Raw genomic sequence first — 21,279 nt, 5'->3', positions numbered from 1 at the left:
GTCCTTCTCTATCCCACATCTATATTTCATCACATTCATCACATGCTCCTCTGCTGTAGGGATTGATGATAGTCTCTCTCTGTCTCTCTTTCTCTCTCTCTGTCTCTGTCTCTGTCTCTGTCTCTGTCTCTGTCTCTGTCTCTGTCTCTGTCTCTGTCTCTGTCTCTGTCTCTCTCTCTCTCTCTCTCTCTCTATCTATTTCACCCAGTAGATATGGGAGTTTATCAAAATTGGATTTGTTTTCAAATTCTTTGTGGATCTGTGTAATCTGAGGGAAATACGTCTCTCTAATATGGTCATACATTGGGCAGGAGGTTAGGAAGTGCAGCTCAGTTTCTGTCTGCCTTCCTGTCTGTCTGTCTGCCTTTCTGTCTGCCAGTCTGTCTGTCCGTCTGTCCTTCCGCTTAACAGACAGTGTATGTTAGGTTGCTTCTCGGGAGGAAAAATGTTCTGTTTCTATGGCAACTGTGAAGAGGAGAGCGCTATAAGCGTTTTATGGGACTATTCAATAACTATATTATGGACAAGTTTACCAATAGAGCCTGTGTGTAGAGAGAGAGAGAGAGAGAGAGAGAGAGAGAGAGAGAGAGAGAGAGAGAGAGAGAGAGAGAGAGAGAGAGAGAGAGAGAGAGAGAGAGAGAGAGAGAGAGAGAGAGAGAGAGAGAGAGAGAGAGAGAGAGAGAGAGAGAGAGAGAGATAGAGAGACAGAGAGAGACAGAGTGTGAGAGGGAGGGAGAGAGAGGGAGACAGAGAGAGAGGGAGACAGAGAGAGAGAGAGAGGGAGAGAGAGGGAGAGAGAGAGAGGAAGAGAGAGAGAGACAGAGAGTGAGAGAGAGAAAGTGAGAGACAGAGAGAGAGGAAGAGAGAGACAGAGAGGGAGAGACAGAGAGAGAGACAGAGGGAGAGAGGGAGAGAGAGAGAGAGAGAGAAGAGACAGAGAGAGAGAGAGAGAGCCTTCTATGCCATCAAAAGGAACATACAATTTGACATACCAATTAGGATCTGGCTAAAAATACTTGAATCAGTTATAGAACCCATTGCCCTTTATGGTTGTGAGGTCTGGGGTCCGCTCACCAACCAAGAATTCACAAAATGGGACAAACACCAAATTGAGACTGCATGCAGAACTCTGCAAAAAGATCCACCATCTACAAAGTAAAACACCAAATAATCAAAATTCTCTGTGAGAAGTTGTGAATTTTTCTGAGACTCAGTCTGAGGATGAAGAGCAGAGATAATTAATTATAGAGAAGAGGGAGGAATGGAGAGCTTCAAACACTTCACACTTGTTTATCCAAAGCCAATGAAATGACAACACACTCCCTATGTAGTGAAGTACATTATTCTCTGTCTGTCTGTCTGTCTGTCTGTCTGTCTGTCTGTCTGTCTGTCTGTCTGTCTGTCTGTCTGTCTGTCTGTCATTGTTAAAACACTGTATATATATATAATATGACATTTGTAATGTCTTTATTGTTTTGAAACTTCTGTATGTGTAATGTTTACTGTTAATTTTTATTGTTTATTTCACTTTATATATTCACTTTATATATTATCTACCTCACTTGCTTTGGCAATGTTAACACATGTTTCCCATGCCAATAAAGCCCTTGAATTGAATTGAGCGACCTAAACAGAAAGTGCACTGTGGCAGAATACCTGATCACTGTGACTGACCCAAACTTAAGGAAATCTTTGACTATGTACAGACTCAGTGAGCATAGCCTTGCTATTGAGAAAGGCCACCGAAGGAAGACCTGGCTCTCAAGAGAAGACAGGCTATGTGCACACTACCCACAAAATGAGGTGGAAACTGAGCTACACTTCCTAACCTCCTGCCCAATGTATGACCATATTAGAGACACATATTTCCCTCAGATTACACAGACCCACAAAGAAGAGAGAGAGAGAGAGAGAGAGAGAGAGAGGGAGAGAGATAGAGAGAGAGAGAGAGAGAGAGAGAAGAGAGAGAGAGAGAGAGAGAGAGAGAGAGAGAGAGAGAGAGAGAGAGAGAGAGAGAAAGAGAGAGCGAGAGAGAGGAGAGGAGAGAGAGAGAGAAAGAGAGAAAGAGAGAAAGAGAGCGCGAGAGAGAGAGAGAGAGAGAGAGATAATACAAATTAAGAGGCACTGGACAAATTTATTGAAAATTAAATATAGAAATATCTAATCATATTTTAGAAGCACCTTTGGCAGTGATTACAACTGTGAGTCTTTCCGGGTCTCTAAGAGCTGTCCACACCTGGATTGTGCAACATTTGCCCATTGTTCTTTTAAAAATGATTTAAGCTCTGTCAAATTGGTTGTTGATCATTGCTAGACAGCCTTTTCAGGTCTGGCCATAGATTTTCAAACTGATTTAAGTCATAACTGTAACTAGGCCACTCAGGAACATTCAAAACTGTATTGGTAAACAACTCTAGTGTATATTTGGCCTTATGTTTTAGGTTATTGTCCTGCTGAAAGGTGAATTCATCTCCCAGTGTCTGGGATTTTGTGCTTAGCTCCATTCCAATTATTTTTTATCCTGAAAACTCCCGAGTCCTTAACGATTACAAGCACACCCATAACATGATGCAGCCACCACTATGCTTGAAAATATGTAGAGTGGTACTCAGTAATGTGTTGTATTGGATTCGCCCCAAACATAACGCTTTGTATTCAGGACAAAAGTTAATTGCTTTGCTACATTTTTTGCAGAATTACTTTAGTGCCTTGTTGCAAACAGGATGCATATTTTAGAATATTTGTATTTCACCTTTATTTAACTAGGCAAGTCAGTTAAGAACAAATTCTTATTTACAATGACGGCCTACCCCAGCCAAACATTCCCCTAACCTGGACAACGCTGGGCCAATTGTGCGCCACCCTATGGGACTCCTGATCAAGGCCAGTTATGACACAGCCTGGGATCAAACCAGGGTCTGTAGTGACACCTCTAGCACTACAATGCAGTGCCTCGGACCTCTGCGTCACTCGGGAGCCCATATTCTGTACAGGCTTCCTTCTTTTCCCTCTGTCATTTAGGTTAGTACTGTGGAGTAACTACAATGTTGTTGATCCATCCTCAGTTTTCTTCTATCACATCCATTCAACTCTGTAACTGTTTTAAAGTAACCATTGGCCTCATGGTAAAATCCCTGAGCGGGTTCCTGCCTCGCCGTCAACTGAGTTAGGAAGGACGTCTGTATCTTTGTAGTGACTGGGTGTATTGATGCAGCATCTTGATGTCTATAGTATTCTCTCTGGTGTGCAATCTGATTTCCGCTCAGGTTATGGATGTGTCACTGCAACCTTAAAGGTTCTCAATGATGTCACCATTGCCTTTGATTCTAAGCAATGTTGTGCTGCTATGTTTATTGACTTGGCCAAGGCTTTTGATACGGTAGCGCATTCCATTCTTGTGGGTCAGCTAAGTAGTATTGGTGTTTCTGAGGGGTCTTTGGCCTGCTTTGCTAACTACCTCTCTCAAAGAGTGCAGTGTATGAAGTCAGAAAATCTGCTGTCTCAGCCACTGCCTGTCACCAAGGGTGTACCCCAAGGCTCGATCCTAGGCCTCACACTCTTTCCAATTTACATCAACAACATAGCTCAGGCAGTAGGAAGCTCTCTCATCCATTTATATGCAGATGATACAGTCTTATACTCAGCTGGCCCTGCCCAGATTTTGGGTTAAATCCTCTACAACAAAGCTTTCTTAGTGTCCAACAAGCTTTCTCTACCCTTAACATTGTTCTGAACACCTCCAAAACAAAGGTCATGTGGTTTGGTAAGAAGAATGTCCCTCTCCCCACAGGTGTGATTACTACCTCTGAGGGTTTAGAGCTTGAGGTAGTCACTTCATACAAGTACTTGAGAGTATGGCTAGATGGTAGACTGTCCTTCTCTCAGCACGTATCAAAGCTGCAGGCTAAAGTTAAATCTAGACTTGGTTTCCTCTATCGTAATCGCTCCTTTTTCACCCCAGTTGCCAGACTAACCCTGATTCAGATGACCATCCTACCCATGCTAGATTATGGAGACATAATTTATAGATTGGCAGATAAGGGTGCTCTCGAGCGGCTAGATGTTCTTTACCATTCGGCCATCACATTTGCTACCAATGCTCCTTATAGGACACATCACTGCACTCTATACTCCTCTGTAAACTGGTAATCTCTGTGTACCCATTGCAAGAGCCACTGGTTGATGCTTATTTATAAAACCCTCTTAGGCCTCACTCCCCCCTATCTGAGATATCTACTGCAGCTCCTCCACATACAACACCCGTTCCGCCAGTCACATTCTATTGAAGGTCCCCAAAGCACACACATCCCTGGGTCGCTCCTCTTTTCAGTTCTCTGCAACTAGCGACTGGAACGAGCTGCAACAAACACTCAAACTGGACACTTTCATCTCAATCTCTTCATTCAAAGACTCAGTCATGGACACTCTTACTGACAATTGTGGCTGCTTTGTGTGATGTATTGTTGTCTCTACCTTCTTGCCCTTTGTGCTGTTGTCTGTGCCCAATAATGTTTGTACCATGTTTTGTGCTGCTACCATGTTGTGTTGTTACCATGTTTTTGTAATGTTGTGTTGCTACCATGCTGTGTTGTCATGTGTTGCTGCCTTGCTATGTTGTTGTCTTAGGTCTCTAAGGTGTTGTCTTAGGTCAGTACAGGTGCATCAAAGCTGGGACAGCTTCTAAACAGCTTCTATCACAAGGCCATCAGACTGTTAAACAGCCATGTGACAAATACATTTGATACAAATACAAATACAAATACATTTGATTTGATTTGTTGTCTCTCTTGTGTGTTTGTCCTATATTTATATTTTATTTTTGTATTTGTTTTTTTAATCCCAGCTCCCGTACACGCAGGAGGCCTTTTGCCTTTTGGTAGACCCTCATTGAAAATAATCATTTGTTCTTAACTGACTTGCCTAGTTAAATAAAGGTTAAATAAATAAAAAATGATAATAACCATGCTCAAAGGGATATTTAATGTCTGTTTTTTTATTTTTACCCATCGCCCAATAGGTGTTCTTCTTCGCGAGGCATTGGAAAACCTCCCTGGTCTTTGTGGTTGAATCTGTGTTTGAAATTCACTGCTCGACTGAGGGACCTTACAGATAATTGTATGTGTGGGGTACAGAGGAGGCTGCTGAGGGGAGGACAGCTCATAATAACGGCTAGGACGGAGCGAATGGAATGGCATCAAACACCTGGAAACCATGGAAACCATGTGTTTGATGTATTTGATACGGTTTCACTCATTCTGCTCCAGCCATTACAACGAGCCCGTCCTCCCCAATTAAGGTGCCACCAACATCCTGTGGTAGGGCACAGAGATGAGGTAGTCATTCAAAAATCATGTTAAACACTATTATTGCACACAGAGTCCAAGCAACATATTATGTGACTTGTTAAGTACATGTTTACTCCTGAACATATTTAGGCTTGCCATAACAATGGGGTTGAACACTTATCGACTCAAAACATTTCAGCTTTGAATAAAAAAATTAAAAAATTGTAAACATTTTGAAAAACATAATTCCACTTTGACATTATGGGGTGTTGTGTGTAGGCCAGTGACACAAACATCTACATTTAATACATTTTAAGTTCAGGCTGTAACACAACTAAATGTGGAGAAAGTCAAGAGGTGTGAATACTTTCTGAAGGCCCTGTATGTGGCAGATATTGAGATAGTCTCACCTCAACAGGACCAACCAATGCAGACAAGCTAAATAAAACCAGAGAGAGCGAGATTTTGACAGACCAGATATTGAACCCAGATCATCTTTGCCACAGCTAAAGCCTAGGCATTACAACTTGGAGCTAACATGAGTCTTCAGGTCTCAGGCAAGATACTGCACTAATAATGTGACATGTGTGTATTGTAGCCTGGTAAATTGTGTTTTGAGGGGTAATCTAGATGTTATAGCCTCCTAGATGTGTCCTCTGTTAAGGCCTATTTACCATCAATCCACCGAACAAAACACTGCCAGCTAAACTCGCCCTCCCCTTCTACGCGTGCCCGTGGATCTGAGCGCGCCCCCCACTGTTTCCCTCTTTTCGCGGGGTCCTGCAGTGCCTCCCCTCTCCTCGCCCCCGCGGCGCGCACCCGTTGCAATCATCTCGTCTGTGTCCGCCAGGAGGCAGTAAGGTTGCAGTGAGAGGCTGCGCCACCAGAACAGCATTACAGCGAGGAAGGCTCCACCAGATGGCAGTTTAGGATTGTTCCTTTCTGCTCCAAGGCGCGGTTCCCGCTTCTCACGACATATTTACAATATTAAAATCGACACACTTTTATCAGATATATCGATTTTTTATTTCGGAAGACAGTAATCGATTGGTCGATGGCCGGTAAAGGTGAGTTTGTTTGGTATTTTGGTTGTGTTTTTGGCTTGTGCGAAAGGGGAGACGGGTCTCAGAATCAAGATGGTGGATTCAGAGAACGAGAACGAGAGAGGGATGGGGAGAGAGGAGGGGGATGGGTGCTGCTCCGCAAGCTAGCGGAGAGAGAACTGGATGTATTCTCTCTCTTCGGCTAGCTAGCTACATGGTCGAGGGCCATTAGCGGGAATGTCTCTACATGTCAGATTACAGGGACGCACGAGAGACTTGACCGCTGTGTTTTGCCAGAATCACTTTTCACCACTCGCTCTTAGTTTTCCCGTTACTAAGACAATGTGTGTGATGTGTTTTTATTGCTCTTGATAGACGGACAGATTCAAAGCGTCAACACAGTGTTGTATGCAGACTCTCTTATTGCAACGTTATGGTGCCGCCTGCGCTATTGTTGCTAGCTAACCCCAATTCATTGCATATGTGTCGGGGTTTCGGATGATATATTTGGGAGCAATGTAACGTCAGTGTTAGTCGGGTTGCTGTCACCAGTGCTATTTGACATCCATCCTTGCCAATCTATCACTCCATTCGTAGAGATTCTGCAGAAATTTCACCAGTAACCTTAGCAACATTGCTTCCTGTTTTCCCACCCATTGTTTTGACATGTTACTTATTGTACCGAAGTTCAACGTTGGGATTCTTGACAAATTGCAATATTTTGACTAGTAGATTATTTTTTGTAAAGTGCAGCTAGCTAGTTTGCTAACCCACTCCGCCCCTTTCTCTGCTAAACGAAATTTAGCGGGGAAGTGTGTGAGGGGGATGGGTTCCAAATCCAACCCTGGTTACAGTCCAACGCTGTTGGTCTCCATGCTTCCTACTCCAGACCTCTCTCCCAGGGATCCATTCTTCTGTCAGAAGTCAGTTATGGGTTAATGAGGATATCTGTTCACTTCTACCGTTTCATATCCACATACATCTTTCTTTATTATGGAGTTTGAGACTATTTGGTCAAGTTAGCTAGCTGGCTAATTTAAGCCTAACTCTTTGATTGTGTTACACACCCAACTTCACTGCTCTTTGTATAGAGTCTAGAGTCGGATGTTTAGGGTAAAGGATTATACAGGCAGCTTGTGTCCTCGTGATCATTCACTGATTGTCAACAAAGTGGTTATGCAACAAGCTCAGCCATGTGACTTTCCACCAGCAGACTGAACTAGCAGTCTACTGTAAGCTATGCATCCTGGAAGACCAACTGACTGTAAACTACCACTGGTGCTAGAGATACAAAATAACTTTATTGTCCCACATTGTTATGTTCCCCCTCTCCTTTTGCATAGAACGTACAACATTGTCTGACAATATTTAGTACACAGCCATAAAACACCACAAACTGCAGGCCAGGATATGATCTTCACTTGGCAGGGCTGTTGTTGACACAGTTCTTGGTTGAGTAGTGTGACTTGGTAAGATTTCCAGTGTATGACTAACCGATTACATATGGCAAATCAACTTGAAATGGGAAACGTTTCAATGCAATGGGGTATACAGTACTTTTGAGCAGCCTAGTTTTTGACTTTGTTGAGTCAGGGGCTGGGATACAAGTCTACAAACCTAACATTTTAGCAATAGTTCTACAGCACAGATGCTGCCCATCTGCAACAGTCTGAGGGTCTGTCTCTTCAGACAGCACCTTGCCCCCTCTACCACCTTGCCTCCCTTCTTATCTGTTGGACTTGTATTGCCATCACTTTCACCTGCACTTATTCGGCTCATGATGTCGTTGTTTTACGTACTCTAGTTGAATGCACAGATTGTGTCATACATTGTCAGCTAAAAAAAGGTTGATGTCAAGCCCTGGTTATGTGGATAAGACTGCTAAATGACTCAAATGTAATGTAATTTCGATTTCTTTTTCATGGTTTTTGAAGAACATGGGAGTACAAATTCACTGAAATAGGTTTCCTAATAGCTTACCAATATTATCCAAAAACATTTGTTGGAAATAGGCTAGAGTTGTAGGCTAATAATGTTTTCAATGAACGTGAACCAAACATGAAACACTAGCAAGCTGCTGTTTACACAAAAGTTAACCAGAGGCGCTAGTCGTGGATTAAAAGGCAACGATACCGCTTCAAACAGCACTGTCGTTTTTCATATTTTTATTCCTTTACAACTACTAATAGTAGCTGCTAACTTGCATAAACTTGGTCGCCAAGCTCATAGTCGCCGACCATTACGTTGCAGAATGTGTCCTTGTTTGCACCACCCGTTAACTGGATGGTCTCCGGTAGTTTAACCGTTAGCGGTAGTGCCTGGTGTAATCGTGGCATTTAGCTAGGCCACATGTAGGACCTTGAACAAAACATTTCAATTTGTTTAGACCAGGGGAAGAGCTAGATGGGGAGCCCTCCCTACCTATTCAAAGGCAGGGGAAACACTGGAGTGGCTGTTCTGTAAGGAACAGGAAGTTACCGTCGCTCTCTCATTGAAAACAATGACATCTGGTCATTCTGCCGTGGGCCCAGTCCGGTAATCCAGACGAGACTGTTATGTAGCAGACCGTATATGAATGCAGCAGTAGGTCATGTGGAGTCTACATTAAAGGAGAGGTTGGCAACTAGATTCAACCACAGGCAGGTTTTTATCAGAGCCGATGGTCGTGGGACCGGAACATAATTATAATAATTTGTACACTGCAAATGGACATAAATGGCTGTATTTTCAAATAACAGTAATTTCATATCTTGATTTCATTGAGACACGCGACATCTTTTTTTTTTGGATTTCCTTGTGATTTTGGTATTATTTGACCCAAAACTGAAATCCTAAATTATTATAAATATTAACTCAGGGAAAAAAAGAAACGTCCTCTCACTGCCAACTGCGTTTATTTTCATCAAATTTAACATGTGTAAATATTTATATAAACATATCACAGACATGTGACTAACAGACATGGAATAATGTGTCCCTAAACAAAGGGGGGGTCAAAATCAAAAGTAAGTCAGTATCTGGTGTGGCCACCAGCTGCATTAAGTACTGCAGTGCATCTCCTCCTAGTGGACTGCACCAGATTTTCCAGTTCTTGTTGTGAGATGTTACCCCGCTCTTCCACCAAGGCACCTGCAAGTTTCCAGACATTTCTGGGGGGAATGGCCCTAGCCCTCACCCTCCGATCCAACAGGTCCCAGACGTGCTGAATGGGATTGAGATCCGGGATCCTCGCTGGCCATGGCAGAACATTGACATTCCTGTCTAGCAGGAAATCACGCAGAGAACGAGCAGTATGACTGGTGGTATTGTCATGCTGTAGGGTCATGTCAGGATGAGCCTGCAGGAAGGGTACCACTTGAGGGAGGAGGATGTCTTCCCTGTAACGCACAGCGTTGAGATTGCCTGCAATAACAAAATGCTAAATTCGATCATGCTGATGACACTCCGCCTCAGACCATGACGACCTCCAAATCGATCCTGCTCCTGAGTACAGGCCTCGGTGTAACTCTCATTCCTTCAACGATAAACGCGAATCCGGTGAGACAAAACCGTGACTCGTCAGTGAAGAGCACTTTTTGCCAGTCCTGTCTAGACCAGCGACGGTGGGTTTGTGCCCATAGGTGACGTTGTTGCCGGTGATGTCTGGTGGGGACCTGCCTTACAACAGGCCTTCAAGCCCTCAGTCCAGCCTCTCTCAGCCTATTGCGGACAGTCTGAGCACTGATGGAGGGATTGTGCGTTCCTGGTGTAACTCGGGCAGTTGTTGTTTCCATCCTGTACCTGTCCCGCAGGTGTGATGTTCGGATGTACTGATCCTGTGCAGGTGTTGTTACACGTGGTCTGCCACTGCGAGGACGATCAGCTGTCTGTCCTGTCTCCCTGTAGCACTGTCTTGGGCGTCTCACAGTACGGACATGGCAATTTATTGCCCTGGCCACATCTGCGGTCCTCATACCTTCTTGCAGCATGCCCAAGGCACGTTCACGCAGATGAGCAGGGACCCTGGGCATCTTTCTTTTGGTGTTTTTCAGAGTCAGTAGAAAGGCCTCTTTAGTGTCCTACATTTTCAGAACTGTGACCTTAATTGCTTATATATATATATATATATATATATATATATATATATATATATATCCTGTTATACAAATATTTGGGGGCGAGGGCCTGTGTAATGACTAGTATATTTATAGTAAGTTATTAATTTGTAATAGCTAGTTGATTTGTGTGACTTAACCAGTTTTGATTTGTAACTGATTTAGTATTTTTATGATCAGGCCAATTACACAATAAATTATACTGTAACATGTTGCCATTACACAGCTCCAGAGTGTCCACCTTGACTTCAGCAGACTCAGTTTAGACATAGTTATTGAATTCAAGCTGAATCCAGATTTAGCACTGTGTTTGAAAGTGTGTGTGAAGAAAGTATTATTTCAGTTTTAGGGAATGACCATTAATTATCAAGCGGGTTCACTGAATGAATAGGCCCTACGTCTCTTTAGAATAATGACAAGATATTGAAGCTGGTATGTATACAGGGAAGCTGTAAGGACCACTCAGTGAAATAAAAACTTTATAGCTTCAATTGACATTAGAAAAATCTGATAGCTAACTACACCACAACCAGCTAGCTGACTGTCTGGTTGTGTTGCATAGTAAGCTGTGGTGTATTTTGCTAGCTGGTTGTGGTGTAGTTGGTTGTGGTGTAGGCCTAGTTTAGCTAGCAGTTTGTGTTGTAATCAGCTAGCGGCTGTTTAGCGGGTTGGCTAGTGGCTGTTTAGCGGGTTGGCTAGCGGATGTTTAGCGGGTTGGCTAGCGGATGTTTAGCGGGTTGGCTAGCGGATGTTTAGCGGGTTGGTTAGCGGATGTTTAGCGGGTTGGCTAGCGGATGTTTAGCGGGTTGGCTAGCGGATGTTTAGCGGGTTGGCTTGCGGATGTTTAGCGGGTTGGCTAGCGGATGTTTAGCGGGTTGGCTAGCGGATGTTTAGCGGGTTGGCTAGCGGATGTTTAGCGGGCTGGCTAGCTGCTGTTTAGCGTGTTGGCTAGCTGACCTGTAGCATCAGATGGAGAGAGAGAATGTGGGGCTGAAAATGCTCTGAAGCCTTCCTGTCCAGCGCTGCGCTTGGTTGATTAACATCATTCCCTGAGACCTAGCAGACTGGTGTACTTGTTGGCCACTTGGTTCAACACCCAGTTGGCTATACTAGTGTAACATGAAATGTATGTATCTAAGGCATTGAAAGCACACAGTCAAGTATGTTTCAGCACGGTAGCATTGCATCTAACGCTAACATGATGATGCTGCTAATATTCCTCCAGCCGATGCTTGACTGATTTGTTTTTCTAGCACATTATTCTCCAACACTACTACTGCTGGTGACACATTTAATGTGGGCCTACCCTCAGGGGATCAATAAAGTACAGTTGCATACACACACACACACACATACACACACTAACATACATATTTTACATCATTGTCTGCACATATATATATATATATATATATCTCGTGCTCCTGAGATTTTCTGTCAGAGAAAGCCTGCTCTCACTCAGATTAAGGGTGTGTGTTGTTCACTTCATCTGCCCTTATAGTCTCATGTGGGATTAAGGGTTTCCCTGTAGCACGGTAGATTAAACTACCCCTTCTAACCCCCAGATTATCAGATTACTCCATTACCATTGTATCAGCAGTGGTCTGGTAAACTACCCTCATGGAAGATGAACCTTGCCTGTCAGGACCTGAAGACTAATGTTAGGATGTTTAGGCTTTAGCTCAATGGGCTAATGCTGTCTGGAGTTGAGATGATGAGAGGTCAGGCCTTAGGTTCTATTTCTGGACAGTCACGCTAGCACATTGACAACCTGGGAATGTCACTTTCCCCCCAAACACCTTTGGCCAAACAAACATCTGACTTCATAGGCTGACTGCAGGAAGTTCAGCCCTGGACATGTAGTGCTCTTGAACCCACAGTCTTTATCACACACACACACACAGGGATTCTGCTAGTCACAGTAATGGGTTCTCTGTAGTGAAATGATAACATTCTGGAGCCTCTTATGTCATTAGGGTATAATAGCCTCAGCTGGAGAAATCAAAGTGTGTGGGGGGGGGGGGGGGGGGGAAATAGCAACAGACAGTGAATGTGGGTCAAGGTGAGAGAGGCAGAAAGATGAGACAAACTAATGAGTCTCTTTCTCCCAGCTCCCCCCAGCCCTCCTCCCCTCTCTCTTCCTCCTCTGCTCCCGCTGATCTCCCTTTGTGCTCTTGTTCTCTCCTCCATTTCACTCTCCCTCCCTCGCTCTCCCTGCGTCTCCATTTTGCGATAGCTGCAGTGAGCCAGGCGGCCATTGCAGAGAGAATCTTAATTTTACTTTTTCCTTTCTCTTTCTTTTTTTCTTGCCTGTTGGCAAGAAAAAAATATTTCTTTAGAAACCTTTTGTTTTTTTTATGTAGAGGCTGCAGCCCAAAGCCTACACTAGAGCTCTGTAAAACCACTGTGTTACTGTAGAGGCTGCAGCCCAAAGCCTACACTAGAGCTCTGTAAAACCACTGTATTACTGTAGAGCCTGTAACCCAAAGCCTACTCTAGAGCTCTGTAAAACCACTGGATTCCTGTAGAACCTGTAACCCAAAGCCTACTCTAGAGCTCTGTAAAACCACTGGATTCCCGTAGAGCCTGCAGCCCGAAGCCTACTCTAGAGCTCTGTAAAACCACTGTATTACTGTAGAGCCTGCAGCCCAAAGCCTACACTAGAGCTCTGTAACACCACTGTAGAGGCTGCAGCCCAAAGCCTACACTAGAGCTCTGTAAAACCACTGTATTACTGTAGAGCCTGTAACCCAAAGCCTACTCTAGAGCTCTGTAAAACCACTGGATTCCTGTAGAGCCTGTAACCCAAAGCCTACTCTAGAGCTCTGTAAAACCACTGGATTCCTGTAGAGCCTGCAGCCCGAAGCCTACTCTAGAGCTCTGTAAAACCACTGTATTACTGTAGAGCCTGCAGCCCAAAGCCTACACTAGAGCTCTGTAAAACCACTGTATTACTGTAGAGCCTGCAACCCAAAGCCTACACTAGAGCTCTGTAAATATATTGTATTACTGTAGAGGCTACAGGCCAACGCCTACACTAGAGCTCTGTAAAACCACTGTATTACTGTAGAGGCTACAGGCCAACGCCTACACTAGAGCTCTGTAAAGACATTGTATTACTGTAGAGGCTACAGGCCAACGCCTACACTAGAGCTCTGTAAAGACATTGTATTACTGTAGAGGCTACAGCCCAAAGCCTACACTAGAGCTCTGTAAAACCACTGTATTACTGTAGAGCCTGCAGCCCAAAGCCTACACTAGAGCTCTATAAAACCACTGTATTACTGTAGAGCCTGCAGCCCAAAGCCTACACTAGAGCTCTGTAAAACCACTGTGTTACTGTAGAGGCTGCAGCCCAAAGCCTACACTAGAGCTCTGTAAAACCACTGTATTACTGTAGAGCCTGTAACCCAAAGCCTACACTAGAGCTCTGTAAAACCACTGTATTGCTGTAGAGCCTGCAACCCAAAGCCTACACTAGAGCTCTGTAAAACCACTGTATTGCTGTAGAGCCTGCAACCCAAAGCCTACACTAGAGCTCTGTAAAACCACTGTATTACTGTAGAGCCTGCAACCCAAAGCCTACACTAGAGCTCTGTAAAATTACTGTAGAGCCTGCAACCCAAAGCCTACACTAGAGCTCTGTAAAACCACTGTATTACTGTAGAGCCTGCAACCCAAAGCCTACACTAGAGCTCTGTAAAACCACTGTATTACTGTAGAGCCTGCAACCCAAAGCCTACACTAGAGCTCTGTAAAGACATTGTGTTACTGTAGAGGCTACAGCCCAACGCCTACACTAGAGCTCTGTAAAACCACTGTATTACTGTAGAGGCTACAGGCCAACGCCTACACTAGAGCTCTGTAAAGACATTGTATTACTGTAGAGGCTACAGCCCAAAGCCTACACTAGAGCTCTGTAAAGACATTGTGTTACTGTAGAGGCTACAGCCCAAAGCCTACACTAGAGCTCTGTAAAGACATTGTATTACTGTAGAGGCTACAGCCCAACGCCTACACTAGAGCTCTGTAAAGACATTGTAATACTGTAGAGGCTACAGCCCAACGCCTACACTAGAGCTCTGTAAAGGCATTGTGTTACTGTAGAGGCTACAGCCCAAAGCCTACACTAGAGCTCTGTAAAACCACTGTATTACTGTAGAGGCTCTCTGTAATATAGAGTCCATGATGCTGCATTATTAAGTGAACCCCTACTACAGATACCTTAGAGCAGGCCAGAGGAGCTCCACTCATTTGTCAAGGGGGCTTGAGTTTATTTATTGGCATGATTCAAGGGACCAGAGAATGAAAACTAGGAAGGTATTTTTTTCATGGCCAATGGGCTGGACACAGTGAGGACACATGTTATTCCCTTATTACATTTTACATTGGAGTCATTTAGCAGACCCTCCTATCCAGAGCGTCTTACAAGAGCAATTAGGGTTAAGTGCCTTGCTCAAGGGCAAATTGACAGATTTTTCCCCCGACACACACATTTCACTACAATATCTACTACGCTGTTGCTTAAAGACTCATTCCATGTGGGACTGGCAGAGAGAAAGAGATGGGGAAGAGTAGGAGAGGGAGAAGATGGACGAATGGGGAGTGAGTGAAAGAGAGCGGTTGTGTGTGAGATACTTCATCCCGTCACGTCATTACCCTTCAGAACAGGGTTCTCCAATAAGCGGCCCACCGATGATGTTATTTTAAATAAATATATATATATATATATATACAGTACCAGTCATAGGTTTGGACACACATACTCATTCCAGGGTTTTCTTTATTTGTACTATTTTCTACATTGTAGAATAATAATGAAGACATCAAAACTATGAAATAACACAAGTGAAATCATGTAGTAACCAAAAAAGTGTTAAACAAATCAAAATATATTTTTGTTTGAGATTCTTCAAAGTAGCCACCCTTTACCTTGATGACAGGTTTGCACACTCTTGGCATTCTCTCAACCAGCTTCACCTGGAATGCTTTTCCAACAGTGTTGAAGTGAGAGTTCCCACATATGCTGAGCACTTGTTGTCTGCTTTTCCTTCACTCTGCAGTCCAACTCATCCCAAACCATCTCAATTGAGGCTTTAAGACAATTTAAGACATTTGTTGTCTTAGGTCTCTCTTTATGTTGTGTTGTCTCTCTTGTCGTGATGTGTGTGTTGTCCTATATTTATGTTATTTAAAAAGAAAAAAAGTGAATCCCAGCCCCCGTCCTTGCAGAAGATATTTTGCCTTTTGTTGGGCTGTCATTTTATAAATAAGAATTATATTCTTAACTGACTTGCCTCGTTAAATGAAGGTTAAAATAAATAATAATTGGGTTGAGGTCGGGTGATTTGTGGAGGCCAGGTCATCTGATGCAGCTTGGTCAGTCAAATAGCTGAAGTGTGTGTGTGTATACGTTAGAGGTCGACCGATTATGATTTTTCAACGCCAATACCGATTATTGGAGGACCAAAAAAGCAGATAACGATTAATCGATAAAAATAAATAAAAAATGTTTTTATTTTATTTATTTATTTGTATTTTCATTCAATACTGAATCAACACTTATTTTAACTTAATATAATACATCAATAAAATCAATTTAGCCTCAAGTAAATAATGAAACATGTTAAATTTGGTTTAAATAATGCAAAAACAAAGTGTTGGAGAAGAAAGTAAAAGTGCAATATGTGCTATGTAAGAAAGCTAACGTTTCAGTTCCTTGCTCAGAACATGAGAACATATGAAAGCTGGTGGTTCCTTTCAACATGAGTCTTCAATATTCCCAGGTAAGAAGTTTTAGGTTGTAGTTATTATAGGAATTATAGGACTATTTCACTCTGTACCATTTGTATTTCATTAACCTTTGACTATTAATGTTCTTATAGGCACTTTAGTATTGCCAGTGTAACAGTATAGCTTCTGTCCCTCTCCTCACTCCTCCCTGGGCTCGAACCAGCAACACAACGACAACAGCCACCATCGAAGCAGCGTTACCCATGTAGAGCAAGGGGAACAACAACTAGAAGGCTCAGAGCGAGTGACGTTTGAAACGCTATTAGCACGCGTTAACTAGCTAGCCATTTCACTTCGGTTACACCAGCCTCATCTCGGGAGTTGATAGGCTTGAAGTCATAAACAGTGCAGTGCTCGACGCACAATGAAGAGCTGCTGGCAAAATGCACAAAAGTGCTGTTTGAATGAATGTTTACGTGCCTGCTTCTGCCCACCACCGCTCAGTCAGATACTTAGATACTTGTATGCTCAGTCAGATTATATGCAACACAGGACACGCTAGATAATATCTAGTAATCTCATCAACCATGTGTAGTTAACTAGAGATTATGATTGATTGTTTTTTATAAGATAAGTTTAATTCTAACTAGCAATTTACCTTGGCTTACTGCATTCGCGTAACAGTCAGTCTCCTTGTGGAGTGCAACGAGAGAGAGGCAGGTCGTTATTGCGTTGGACTAGTTAACTGTAAAGTTGCAAGATTGGTTCTCCCGAGCTGACAAGGTGAAAATCTGTGGTTCTGCCCCTGAACAAGGCAGTTAACCCACCGTTCCTAGGCCGTCATTGAAAGTAAGAATGTGTTCTTAACTGACTTGCCTAGTTAAATAAAGGTGTATCATTATTTTTTATTTTTTTTATCTGCAAATCGGCGCCCAAAAATACAGATTTCCGATTATGAAAACTTGAAATCGGCCCTAATTAATCGGCCATTCCGATTAATCGGTCAACCTCTAGTATACTACACACACACACACACACCGTGCCTTCAGAGTATTCACACCCCTTGACTTTTTCCACATTTTGTTACAACCTGAATTTGAAATGGATTAAATGTTTTGTCAATGGTCTACCCACAATACTCCATAATGTCAAAGGAGAATTGTGTTTTTAGAAATGTTTACTAATTCATTAAAAATTAAAAGCTGAAATGTCAGTAAGGATTCAACCCCTTTGATATGCCAAGTCTAAATACATTCAGGAGGGAACATTTGCTTAACCCTTATTAATTACACGTTGGATGGTGTATCAATACACAACAAAGATACAGGCGGCCTTACTAACTCAGATGCCGGAGAGGAAGGAAACGGCTCAGGGATTTCACCATGAGGCCAATGGTTACTTTATAACTGTTACAGAGTTTAATGGCTGTGATAGGAGAAGACTAAGTATGGGTCCACAACCTTGTAGTTATTCCACAATACTAACCTAAATTACATTTTGAAAATAATAAATCCTGTTCAGAATAAACATATTCCAAAACATGCATCCTGTTTGCAACAAGCCACTGCTGTCAAAAATGTGGCTAAGCAATTCAGTTTTTGTCCTGAATACAAAGTGTTATGTTTGGGGCAAATACAACACATTACTGAGTACCACTCTCCATATTTTCAAGCATCGGGGTGGCTGCATCATGTTATGTGTATACTTGTAATTGTTAAGGACTGGGGAGTTCTTCAGGATAACAAATACATGGAATGGAGCTAAGCACAGGCAAAATCCTAGAGGAAAACCTGGTTCAGTCTGCTCTCTACCAGACACTGGGAAATGAATTCACCTTTCAACAGGATAATAACCTAAAACACAAGGCCAAATCTAAACTGGAGTAGCTTACCAATAAAACAGTAATGTTCCTGAGTGGCCGAGTTACCGTCTTGACTTATATCTACTTGAAAATATATGTCTAGCAATGATCAACAACCAATTTGACAGAGCTTGAAGAATTTTGAAAAGAAAATTTGGCAGATTTTGTACAATCCAGGTGTGGACAACTCTTAGAGACTTACCCAGAAAGACTCAGCTATTTATTTGACCTTTATTTAACTAGGCAAGTCGGTTACAAATTCTTATTTTCAGTGACGGCCTAGGAACAGTGGGTTAACTGCCTTGTTCAGGGGCAGAACGACAGATGTTTACCTTGTCTGCTCTAACCACTAGGCTACCCTGCCGCCCCGCTATAATCCATGCCCAACTTGATTCTAACATGTATTGACTCGGGGGTGTGAATACTTTTGTAAATTAGATATTTCTGTATTTCATCTTTTAATACATTTGCAAAAATGTCTAATCATGTTTCCACTTTGTCATTATGGGGTTGTGGTTATTGACTGGAGATGGGTGAGAAGAAAAACTAACGTGAATCCATGTTTAATTCCAGCTGTAACACAACAACATGTGGAATAATTCCAGGGGTATTGAATGCTTTCTGAAGACCCTGTATCTGTTTGGGATTCTTGCAGTCAAATTATTTATAACTATGTTCCGACCATCCGCTCAAGGAAAACTCGGCCCACAGCTGAATGTAATTGGGGAGCCTGCCTTAAGGTGTCTGTCTGCTTCTCCTTTCTTGTACGACTGGGGTCATGACTGGGTTAGGGGAGTTCCATCTCTCTCATTGACCTGCATGGGGATGATACTGGTCCCCTTATTTTCCTTATGTACTTATTCTCATTCTTCTCAGAGTCTCTTGTTTACTTATTCTCACTCTTTTCAGAGTCTCTTGTTTACTTATTCTCATTCTTCTCAGTCTCTTGTTTACTTATTCTCACTCTTCTCAGACTCTTGTTTACTTATTCTCACTCTTCTCAGACTCTTGTTTACTTATTATCACTCTTCTCAGACTCTTGTTTACTTATTCTCATTCTTCTCAGACTCTCTTGATCTACATAATTTGATCATCCTCTGTCTCTGTCTCTCTCTGTCTGTTTCTCTCTGGCATTCCCCTCAGGTGAAAACTCTTGTTATTATACCTCTGAGGGATGCTATGGTCTCTCTCTGTCTTCCTCGCCAGGCTGGTCTCCCTCTGTCTTCCTCTCTTCCTCGCCAGAATTGTTGGCTCTCATATAAAACCTCTGAGATAAGAACCCCTCAGTGTTCGACTGAATGGGCAGTATTGAAATGAGACAGAAGTACATAGCTGGAGCAGTCCGTATCATCCCAGTCCTAGCTGGTGTAGTGTGGCGTTAGGACCATGACTGACTCCTCTGATCTCTCTGCCCTCATTTCTCTGGAGTCGACAACTGTTTCAGATCAGAGGACAATAGCATGCCCAAAAGTCTTCTTCCAAATGACATGGTTTTATGTTTCAGAAAACTGTGTGACATTTCAGAGACTATAATCGTGTCCTTGTTTTACTAGTTGGCCTAGTTGTCTTGGTCCAGATTGAATGGCCCAGTAATTGTAGGCAGCCGTCTCATAGAGCTGTCTTTTATATGCTATTTCCCTCTCTTTCACCTCTGTCTAGTTGCTGTTGGAAACACCTCGGGTGTTTTTTGTTTTGAGTTCGGACAGGATCATTTTTCTTATGATGCTCTTTGGAGTGCAGAAGCTTGAATAGTGTGTGTGTGTGTGACTCCAGGTTAAGCTGTGTGTGTGACTCCAGGTTAAGCTGTGTGTGCGTGTGCGCGTGTGTGTGTGTGTGTGTGATCTCTAAGAATCAGAGTGCCTGTTAAAATGCATAATTGATATAGGCAACACCTTCTCTCTCACTTCCCCATGGAGCCGTCTGTGAGTGAAGCGTCATGCTTTGCCAAATGATAGGATATTTTACAGTTGACTGCTGTCCTCCTCCTCCAAAGAGATGTGTTGTCCTCATCTTCAGTGCTGTTAGTTCCCACAGCTTTGTTGGTCAGAGGCAGCCTAGTGACCGTACTCTCTTTCCTTGTTCCCATCATGACAGCATTCTTATGGCCGACTTTATTCAGGTGAAGTAGGATCGTATAATGTGGGAGGGCGATAATGTGGGAGGGCGATAATGTGGGTGATGTGTTATTATCTGACAGGTCGTTATAGTTGAAAACAGTGGAGATCCTCAACAGCAGTGAAAGGGACGTCTAACGAATCCCCAGAGATCACAATGGATATCTTCATCTCTTTTGTGCCTTCTTACCCCCTGTCCCTCTCCCCCCTCCTCTTTCCCCAATCTCCCCCCTCCATCACTCTCTCTCCTCCCCACCCAGTCCCTTCTCACTGATCAGCCAATCAGGGGAGGGGGGCTTATGACCCACAAGGGTTGCCATGGCAATGCCTGCCTGCTTCCCGGAGTACATGTCATGCATGTTAAGTGGCTTACACACACACACACACACACACACACAGTTATGTGTGTTCGGTCAGACCACAGATGATAAAATATGAGCCCTGCATAACTCTCTGTAATGTGTTATACAAGCCCTCGCTGCCTGCCTGTGTGTGTGTGTGTGTGTGTGTGTGTGTGTGATCTCTCACATTGATTCTAAGCAGGATTAGCCTATTATAGCAGAGGAAGCGCTGGTTATTCTGTGTGGTATGACACACACACACATTCCTGATGCCACAGCACCACCTGTAATGTCAGGGTGAGTGCTTCAGAGCACTCCAAGCAGTGAAATCACACAATTCCACTCTCTCTGTCCCTCCTTGTGGTGCTGCTCTGCTCCGTGAGAAAGGGACACAGACACACACACACACACACACAAACCTCTCACCCGGGCATCTCCCAAAGCTGTCAGAGCCCAGTAACTGGAATACAGATACCACAGGTGTGTGTGTTGGCTGCTCTCTTTTTAACAGTGAACAGACACTCCCTCCAGGCTTCTTTGTGAGAGAGAGAGATCAATGTTAATTAAGGAGTATTAGTACAGTAGTCTTCAGTCAATGGTCAATAACAACTCTGGCAGAAAGCCATCTCTGGCCTTCTGCCAAGGTGACGCACAGCTTTCAAATACTATCTGAACCCAGTCACACAGATTTCCCCTGTTGCTTTTGCCTTCTATTGTCCAGAGAGAGAGAATATAGAATTGGGGAGGGAAGGAAGGGAGGAGAGGCAGAGATGGAGAGCACACATTTCAGCCAGCAGTGGGACCGTAG

General features: G+C 43.3%; 1 protein-coding gene across 1 annotated transcript in view; it reads left to right on the top strand.

The window, feature by feature from the left end:
• Positions 1-6,170: 6,170 nt before the first annotated feature.
• LOC139402460 (cohesin subunit SA-1) overlaps positions 6,171-21,279 on the top strand; it is a 55,044-nt gene continuing 39,935 nt past the window's right edge. The window contains exon 1 of the mRNA XM_071146418.1: positions 6,171-6,352. The gene's annotated coding sequence lies outside the window, so the exon portion shown is untranslated. The remainder of the gene's footprint in view (positions 6,353-21,279) is intronic.

This window comes from Oncorhynchus clarkii, unplaced genomic scaffold (genome assembly GCF_045791955.1).
Source record: "Oncorhynchus clarkii lewisi isolate Uvic-CL-2024 unplaced genomic scaffold, UVic_Ocla_1.0 unplaced_contig_1721_pilon_pilon, whole genome shotgun sequence".
Lineage (NCBI taxonomy): Eukaryota > Metazoa > Chordata > Actinopteri > Salmoniformes > Salmonidae > Oncorhynchus > Oncorhynchus clarkii.
This window is presented reverse-complemented; position numbering and strand designations above follow the sequence as displayed.